Source organism: Oncorhynchus masou, chromosome 2, assembly GCF_036934945.1.
Source record: "Oncorhynchus masou masou isolate Uvic2021 chromosome 2, UVic_Omas_1.1, whole genome shotgun sequence".
Taxonomy (NCBI): Eukaryota; Metazoa; Chordata; class Actinopteri; order Salmoniformes; family Salmonidae; genus Oncorhynchus; species Oncorhynchus masou.
This window is the reverse complement of record NC_088213.1, coordinates 43,117,520-43,125,779: the sequence shown is the minus strand read 5'-3', so window position 1 is coordinate 43,125,779 and position 8,260 is coordinate 43,117,520. Positions and strand designations below refer to the sequence as shown.

Below are 8,260 nucleotides of genomic sequence, written 5' to 3'. Positions count from 1 at the left end.
GCACATTTGACCTTTCTTCATAAACCCTACTATGCCGCAGGCCAGGGTCAAGATTTGATGTGACTTTACCCCAACTGAGAACCCTGCTCTTGCATCAGTAGGCTACACAAGACTGTCTCCAGTGATCCCCTATAGCAGGGGTGTCAAACTCATTTCATGGAGGGCCTGGTGTCTGCAGGTTTTTGTTTTCCACTTTGAATTAAGCACCAGACAACCATGTGTGTGGTTCCTTACTAATTAGTTACCTTAATTCATGAATAAAGGAGGAGTGAAAACCCGTAGACACTCGGCTCGCCGTGGAATGAGTTTGACACCTGTGCCCTATAGGTTCTACTTGTGCAGATTCTGTCCTTAGGCATGCTGTGTCTGCACTAATCATCACCACTCTCTGGCTGTTACAGTGGTGGAGAGAGTGGCTCACAAAGGAGATGTCAGGGCCACAGTAGCACTTTTGATGAGCACTACTGAAGTGGCTGCAAGATCAATCTCAAACCCAAAGAGCAAACAGACTTTAGTCTACAGCCATGAGTTGTAGATGTTGTGCATTTAGAATGCTCTGTGCCAAATAGGAGGTCAAGGAGAAAGTGGACTACTGCGGTGGTACACAATGACCATGCAGCAGGCACTCACTGTGGACAATCCAATCTCCAACATAACGCATATGCTTGATCATTTCAACAGGTCAATATCTTATAGGACTACATAAGTCTTGCATTGCAATCCTTCCAATCCCATCTCGTTAACTGAAGTCCGAGGCTAACCTTTATTTTTTCATTTTTTATTTCACCTTTATTTAACCAGGTAGGCAAGTTGAGAACAAGTTCTCATTTACAATTGCGACCTGGCCAAGATAAAGCAAAGCAGTTCGACACATACAACGACACAGAGTTACACATGGAGTAAAACAAACATACAGTCAATAATACAGTATAAACAAGTCTATATACGATGTGAGCAAATGAGGTGAGATAAGGGAAGTAAAGGCAAAAAAAGGCCATGGTGGCAAAGTAAATACAATATAGCAAGTAAAAGACTGGAATGGTAGATTTGCAATGGAAGAATGTGCAAAGTAGAAATAAAAATAATGGGGTGCAAAGGAGCAAAATAAATAAATAAATTAAATACAGTAGGGAAAGAGGTAGTTGTTTGGGCTAAAATATAGGTGGGCTATGTACAGGTGCAGTAATCTGTGAGCTGCTCTGACAGTTGGTGCTTAAAGCTAGTGAGGGAGATAAGTGTTTCCAGTTTCAGTGCTTTTTGTAGTTCGTTCCAGTCATTGGCAGCAGAGAACTGGAAGGAGAGGCGGCCAAAGAAAGAATTGGTTTTGGGGGTGACTAGAGAGATATACCTGCTGGAGCGTGTGCTACAAGTGGGAGATGCTATAGTGACCAGCGAGCTGAGATAAGGGGGGACTTTACCTAGCAGGGTCTTGTAGATGACATGGAGCCAGTGGGTTTGGCGACGAGTATGAAGCGAGGGCCAGCCAACGCGAGTGTACAGGTCACAATGGTGGGTAGTATATGGGGCTTTGGTGACAAAACGGATTGCACTGTGATAGACTGCATCCAATTTGTTGAGTAGGGTATCGGAGGCTATTTTGTAAATGACATCGCCAAAGTCGAGGATTGGTAGGATGGTCAGTTTTACAAGGGTATGTTTGGCAGCATGAGTGAAGGATGCTTTGTTGCGAAATAGGAAGCCAATTCTAGATTTAACTTTGGATTGGAGATATTCGATATGGGTCTGGAAGGAGAGTTTACAGTCTAACCAGACACCTAAGTATTTGTAGTTGTCCACGTATTCTAAATCAGAGCCGTCCAGAGTAGTGATGTTGGACAGGCGGGCAGGTGCAGGCAGCAATCGGTTGAAGAGCATGCATTTAGTTTTACTTGTATTTAAGAGCAATTGGAGGCCACTCGAAGGAGAGTTGTATGGCATTGAAGCTTGCCTGGAGGGTTGTTAACACAGTGTCCAAAGAAGGGCCAGAAGTATACCGAATGGTGTCGTCTGCGTAAAGATGGATCAGAGACTAGGCGAATAATTACAATATTGCAGCTTAACACTGGATTGATAAATGATCATGTACAGGTAGAGATATTGGTGTGCAAAAGAGCAGAAAAGTAAATAAATAAAAACTGTGGGGATGAGGTAGGTGAAAATGGGTGGGCTATTTACCAATAGATTATGTACAGCTGCAGCGATCGGTTAGCTGCTCAGATAGCTGATGTTTGAAGTTGGTGAGGGAGATAAAGGTCTCCAACTTCAGCGATTTTTGCAATTCGTTCCAGTCACAGGCAGCAGAGTACTGGAACGAAAGGCGGCCGAATGAGGTGTTGGCTTTAGGGTTGATCAGTGAGATACACCTGCTGGAGCGTGTGCTACGGATGGGTGTTGCCATCGTGACCAGTGAACTGAGATAAGGCGGAGCTTTACCTAGCATGGCCTTGTAGACGACCTGGAGCCAGTGGGTCTTGCGACGAATATGTAGCGAGGGCCAGCCGACTAGAGCATACAAGTCGCAGTGGTGGGTAGTATAAGGTGCTTTAGTGACAAAACGGATGGCACTGTGATAAACTGCATCCAGTTTGCAGAGAAGAGTGTTGGAAGCAATTTTGTAGATGACATCGCCGAAGTCGAGGATCGGTAGGATAGTCAGTTTTACTAGGGTAAGCTTGGCAGCGTGAGTGAAGGAGGCTTTGTTACGGAATAGAAAGCTGACTCTTGATTTGATTTTCGATTGGAGATGTTTGATATGGGTCTGGAAGGAGAGTTTGCAGTCTAGCCAGACACCTAGGTACTTATAGGTGTCCACATATTCAAGGTCGGAACCATCCAGTGTGGTGATGCTAGTCGGGCATGCGGGTGCAGGCAGCGATCGGTTGAAAAGCATGCATTTGGTTTTACTAGCGTTTAAGAGAAGTTGGAGGCCACGGAAGGAGTGTTGCATGGCATTGAAGCTCGTTTGGAGGTTAGATAGCACAGTGTCCAATGACGGGCCGAAAGTATATAGAATGGTGTCGTCTGCGTAGAGGTGGATCAGGGAATCGCCCGCAGCAAGAGCAACATCATTGATATATACAGAGAAAAGAGTCGGCCCGAGAATTGAACCCTGTGGCACCCCCATAGAGACTGCCAGAGGACCGGACAGATGTGATGATTGACAGAGTCGAAAGCCTTGGCCAGATCAATGAACACGGCTGCACAGTAATGTTTCTTATCGATGGCGGTTAAGATATCGTTCTTAAACAAGACAACAGGGTAAAAAAATAATTTGCATTCGTGGAGAGCAGAATAGGGCTGAAATAGAAAGTTCTGATCAGGTAATTGTTCGCCTACTGTCCTCATGAACGAGTATTAATATATCTCTGAAAGTATAGTACATCTTTCAAATACAAACTCGTCTCATTCGTAATGTTCAAACATCCTATATTACTTCAATCCCAATAGTAATTTTCATACTGTGTGAACGGGACATTTTTCATAAAAGTAGAATACCCAACTCGCATGTTAGCCTACGGGCAAATGTGCACACCCTTTCAGCATACAAACATTGACATTTTGAGAAGAATGGTTTCATCCTTTTCGTGGTGTTCCAACAAAATAAAAAGGATCTGGAATTCTAAGTGTTTCACTCTAGAATTTGCAGATGTTGAATATGATAATATCCACATGTTTTGTGGATATGATTAATATGCCTTAATCATTTGCTTTCAAATAAATTGCCATATTTTCTTCGGTAGTCATGTTCTGTCTAATTGTGTGATACAGGGCTACTGTGGGGTTTAATCTAGGCTGTAGGACAGGGGCCTGTTAGATATGGGACTGTTCTGGCATTCAATTCCCAATCTTGACGGGGGTGCTCACAAGCTTTGGGGCCCCCAACCCTCCAAAATGAATTTGCTTTAAAACAACTAAATTTGCTCTCAGCCTCATGTCAAAATTAGCAGAATAAGCAGAAAGTTTGTTTACAGATTCTTGAAAGTCGGGACAACCATTCTCCAGCAGGGCAACGTTATTGTTATAGTAGAAAATTGTAATGAATACTCGGGGAGAAAAAGGTGTAGATTCACAAGTCGAGCGCGGCAGGTGTTTATTACGCCTTCACAGAAGGCAGGAATCATGGTCACAGGAAGGTAATGACTATAGAAAAGTAGGCAAACAGGCAGGTGAATCAAAACTAGGACTGAAGGCTATAATTGGTTCTCACAAACAAACTACGAAAAGGCTTAGTAGAGTCAAAACAAACAATACCTCACAAAGGCACAAACAGAATTAACTGAACTAAATAAGGAGCTGATGAGACCAGGTGAGTAACTAACAATGAACAAAAATGAAAGTCAGGGCTACGTTCAAGAACACAAAGAAGCAGGGCTACGAACACAACGAAACAGAACACAAGGTTGACTAAGAAAATAAATACAGAACCTTACACAAATGATTGATTTTGTTGTGTTATTTTATCTTAAAATGTACATTTAGGAGAATTTGATAAGGGAAAATATTTATTTTGGTATTTTCTAAACACTATCAATATTATTCATGTTGGCTCTATGCCTGGAAATGCATTTGTTTGGCTCAAAGGATCCCAATTTCAAACTGTTCAAAATTCTAAAAACTGGCAATAATGATTATTAACTGAAAAATGATCTTATGTATATAGTTTCTTGCAATAGCCCCCTGTGACTTTAATATTTCTCTCAAAAATGTGATTTGGTCAGCGCCGTTAGATTTGTCTAAAATGAATCAGGAATGAGCAGGGTCAGCTATACTGTATCATAAGGACCCTTTATTAATTTCTTAATTACATGTAGTGCAACAAGACCACACATGGTCTGTAAAGTTCTTTACTTTTGATCGATTTAAACAAACAATGTTAGAATCACCATGGTCACAAAACTCCATCTGCCTGATAGAATATGAATTCGGTTCAAATACACTGAGTGTACAAAACATTAATAACACCTTCCAAATATTGAGTTGCACCCCCCTCTTTTGCCCTCAGAACAGCCTCAATTTGTCGGGACACGGACAAGGTGTTGAAGGCATTCCGCAGGACTTCAGTGCACAACACAACAGCTGTCTGTGACCAGGCAACAAAAAAAAGACTGTCAAAGTCAACATAGCTACTAGAAATAGCGCGTTAGCAGCCTCCTGAGTGGTGCAGCAGTCTAAGGCACTGCATTGCAGTACTTGAGGCGTCACTACAGACCCGGGTTTGATCCCAGGCTGTGTCATAACCGCCCGTGACTGGGAGTCGCATAGGCCGGCACGCAATTAGCCCAGGGGAGGATTTGGCCAGAGGGGGCTTTACTTGGCTCTAGCGACTCCTTGTGACAGGCTGGGTGCCTGCAGGCTGATTTCGGTTGTCAATTGAACAGTGTTTCCCCCGACACATTGGTGCAGCTGGGTTACAGGTTAAGCGGGCGTGTGTTAAAGATCGCGGTTTGGAGGGTCATGTTTAGGAGGACGCATGACTCGACCTTCGCCCCTCCCGAGCCCGTTGGGGAGTTGCTGCAATGAGACAAGATCGTAAATGGATATGACATTTTTTTTTTAATTTACAAAAATAATTATGTGCTAGTAAAACTGCTACAGTCCTGCAGTACAGTGTACAGTCAACAAGCAGTTTAGCAGTTACATCAGCGGACCCTGGAGGCAATAAATTAATAAAACCTTGACTTGGTAGCATTACAGTGTTGAATAGCCATAGCCAGCTAGCTAACATAATGTAGCATCCCTCTCTGTTTGAGCCGGGTGTTTGAGTAGGCTAAACTAGCTAGCTGCATTTGCTAGTTAAGTGAAAGTGAGAGAACAAATACAACAAAATCTCTCTCTCTCTCGCTTCTCCTTAATTTTTAAATAAATACATTTGTTCCAAACTGTTCAACTATCGTCTTTCTCTCTCTTTAAGTCAACGACTCGCCACATTTTATACACTGCAGTGCTAGCTAGATGAAGCTTATGTTTTCAGTACTAGATTAATTTTCTGATCCTTTGATTAGGTGGACAATGTGTCAGTTCATGATGCAATAGCTCTGATAGGTTGGAGATCTTCCTCCGGAAGTTGTCATAATTACTGTGTAAGTATATGGAAGGTTGTGAGAACCATGAGCCTCCTAGGTTTTGTATTGAAGTCAATGTATCCAGAGGAGGACAGAAACTAGCTGTCCTTCGGCTACGCAATGGTGTTACCCTATAGAGTGCTGTTGAGGCTACTATAGACCTTCATTGCAAAACAGTGTGTTTTAATCAATTATTTTGTGATGTGAATTATATTAAGTATAGTTTTCATCTACCAATAGGTGACCTTTTATGTGAGGCAGTGTAAAACCTCCCTGGTCATTGTAGTTGAACCTGTGCTTGAAGTTCACTACTCAACTGAGGGACATTACAGATAATTGTATGTATATGGGGTACAGAGATGGGGTAATCATTCAAAAATCATGTTAGCCACTATTATTGCACACAGAGTGAGTCCAGCAACTTATTATGTGACTTGTGAAGCACATTTTTACTTGGCATTACAAAGGGGTTGACTCAAGTCATTTCAGATTTAAAAAATGTATTGTGTAAAAAAAAAAAAAAAACACAATTCCACTGTGACAATATCGGGTATTGTGTGTAGATCAGTGGCACAAAATATCAAATTCATTCATTTTAAATTCAGCCTGTAAGCCAACAAAATGTAGAAAAAGTCTGTGCCTGTCAGATAGTCTTACATCATTATCAACCTCAGTTCTTCTAACAAAACATTTTTTTCTTCTATATATTTAACCTTTATTTAACTAGGCAAGTCAGTTAAGAACATTATTATTTACAATTACATTTATTCACGTTAGTAAGTAACAATATCTGATTTGTACGTGTTTGTCTGTCTGACTATGATCAAAGCTTCTGAATGTGGTATATCATTGCAAAGAGTTGGGGTATTTGTGTCCGACAATTCGTGAAAGTGGTCTGTTACTTTACATACGAAGCGTTTCATCAAGTCTACATCCGGGTTTTTTTCCTAGGCAATGGAGGCATATCACCTCCGTTCCTTAGGCAAAGGGAAATAAATTCGCCGCACCGTCACATAAAGTAGATCCTCTACTAAATGCGATTTCATCTGTATTTATACATAGCATCACAACATACTGGATCGATTTAATACTTTAATGATATTATTGAATCAATCAGAGCCATTGGTGACTTGTTTTGTGCTAAGTGCCCCTTAGTTTTCCCTGCCCCGTTCTCGCTCACTCTTCCTACGCGCATTGATGTGCAATGTGCTCAGGATAGGGGGGTGAATGAGATTGACGAAGAGTTCTTGTTCTGTATCTCAGTTTTTCTCTTTATACTCAAATTAAATAGTGGGAGAAATTATCGGGAAAATCACATCATATGCAATGGAGTGTATTTGGATATTAAGTGGATAAATATACGCTCTGGGCGTTTTTCGGTGAAGAAGTACTACGGTGTTTGTAAATATTTATTTAAATAATTTGTGTGAGAAGAGCAGGGTTGGCTGCTGCTCAAGTGAGTAAAAGAGGAGGGTAAGAACATCTCGGGATCTTTCTATTATTATAAGAACTTTCATTTCCATCTCCGCTACTCTCTTTTATCTGATTAATATTGTTGTTTTAGATCAAGTGTATTCGCATTTTAGTCGAAGGAAAGCAGTCGCCGAGCAATCGTTTTGTTCATATATCCATATTCTAGGAGTTGGGTGATATTTTATAAGTGCCTTGCTATTGGAGGGTATTGAACGTAGTGCGTAAAGGGGCTGATTCTAACTTGCGCTAAGCTTTACGCCTCTGTTATACAATAAAAACAACGTTTGCAAAGAATTTCAAAGCACAATACTAATGTATTTTATTGCGTGGTGAACTGCCGGGCAGTCACCCATTTCAGGTGGATAATAAGATGTTAATAAGTCAATGTGTCTGCTTTTTAGTTGAGCGAATGCTTTGTTGCTTGCCCTCTGTTTCTTTTTTCGCGACGAGTAACACGTAATAGCGCCACAAAAGCGTTAGTGAATGCTATTGAGTAGGTTACCATTTCACGTAAAAGAAAAAAACGTATCACATAAGTTCTTATATTTTATTCCAAAAGAGGGTTGACATGTGCATCCCCTGCTCTTGCGTAGTTCATTTTTTTTGTTTCAAGTTCATACCATGTGATAATAGTTAATAGTGTAAAAGAACTAAGCGGATTCTCATTGGACAACCAACTTGCTATTTGGAGGAGTAACTCCAGCTCGTGAATGATCTTTAGCTAA

The 8,260-nt window shown here is 41.2% G+C and overlaps 1 protein-coding gene across 4 annotated transcripts in view; it reads left to right on the top strand.

Moving 5' to 3' along the window:
- The first annotated feature begins 7,281 nt into the window (after nucleotides 1-7,281).
- Nucleotides 7,282-8,260, top strand: part of LOC135505233 (PHD finger protein 21A-like) — a 50,290-nt gene continuing 49,311 nt past the window's right edge. For all 4 annotated transcript variants that reach the window (XM_064924443.1, XM_064924418.1, XM_064924434.1 and 1 more), the window contains exon 1: nucleotides 7,282-7,535. The gene's annotated coding sequence lies outside the window, so the exon portion shown is untranslated. The remainder of the gene's footprint in view (nucleotides 7,536-8,260) is intronic.